Source organism: Sorex fumeus, unplaced genomic scaffold (assembly GCF_029834395.1).
Source record: "Sorex fumeus unplaced genomic scaffold, SorFum_2.1 ptg000022l, whole genome shotgun sequence".
In the NCBI taxonomy this organism is placed as follows: Eukaryota; Metazoa; Chordata; class Mammalia; order Eulipotyphla; family Soricidae; genus Sorex; species Sorex fumeus.
In genome coordinates this window covers 7,917,611-7,918,632 of record NW_026606079.1, presented here as the reverse complement: position 1 = coordinate 7,918,632, position 1,022 = coordinate 7,917,611, and the positions used below count along the sequence as shown (strand labels likewise).

General features: G+C 53.6%; 1 pseudogene; it reads left to right on the top strand.

Annotated features, from left to right (window-relative positions):
• The first annotated feature begins 321 nt into the window (after positions 1–321).
• LOC130023209 (immunoglobulin heavy variable 1-3-like) lies at positions 322–761 on the top strand (annotated as a pseudogene).
• Positions 762–1,022: the final 261 nt, after the last annotated feature.

The following is a 1,022-nucleotide window of genomic DNA, read 5'->3' as shown; positions in this document are numbered from 1 at the left end:
CTGAGAAGAAGGTCCTGAAAAGGGCTTGGTCCCCTGAGAGGGAGTTTTGTGGGCACAGAGTCCTGGGACAGGGCAGGGTCTCATCTCCTCAAACAAGAATCAGAACGTGGACCACTTGACTCCCCTTGAGGATGGACCCGGTGGCTTCCACCAGCCCCTACTCAGGTTGGGTCAGGACTTCAGCTATGATTTTTACCTCCTCATGAATACGCAAATTACACGAGGGACACTGAGTTAAATACAGATGTGTCTGTGTCCTGACAACCTCACACAGCAGGCACACCCACACCTTCAGAAGCCCTTGAGTGCACGGTCCTCACCATGGACTGGACCTGGACAATTCTCTTCCTGGTGGCAGTGGCTGCAGGTAAGTGTCCCAATGCCTTGGACTGAGGGAAAGGGGCCATCAAGTGGAATCCACCTACTCCTGTCTGCTGTCCACAGGTGTGAACTCCCAGGTGCAGCTGGTGCAGTCAGGGGCTGAGGTGGGAAAACCTGAGACATCAGTGACGATCTCCTGCAAGGCAACGGGATACACCTTCACCAGCTACCCGATGCACTGGGTGCGGCAGACCCCTGAACAGGGGCTCGAGTGAATGGGAGGGATATACCCTGGTGATGGTGATACAAGCTACGCAAAGAAGTTCCAGGGAAGACTAACATTCACTGCAGACAAGTCCAAGGACACAGTCTACATGGAATTGAGCAGGTTGAGCACTGAGGACACAGCCATGTATTACTGTGCGAGAGACACAGTGTGACAACCACATCCTGAATGTGTCAGAAAACCAAGGGGGAGGTAGCTGTGCCGGGTGAGGAGATGACAGGGACGTTGATCCTCCTGACTTCCTCCCCATGAAGTCAGGGTCTGAGACACAGATTGGGACTCACAGGGCCAGAATTTATCTGAGGGAAAGGCTCAAGACTCTCTCTGTCCTTCAGCAACAGCCCAGAGGAAGGGACCTTCTCTTCTGGGTGCCGAGTTATATACAGGACAGAGCAGGTTTAGGTGCTCCTCGACA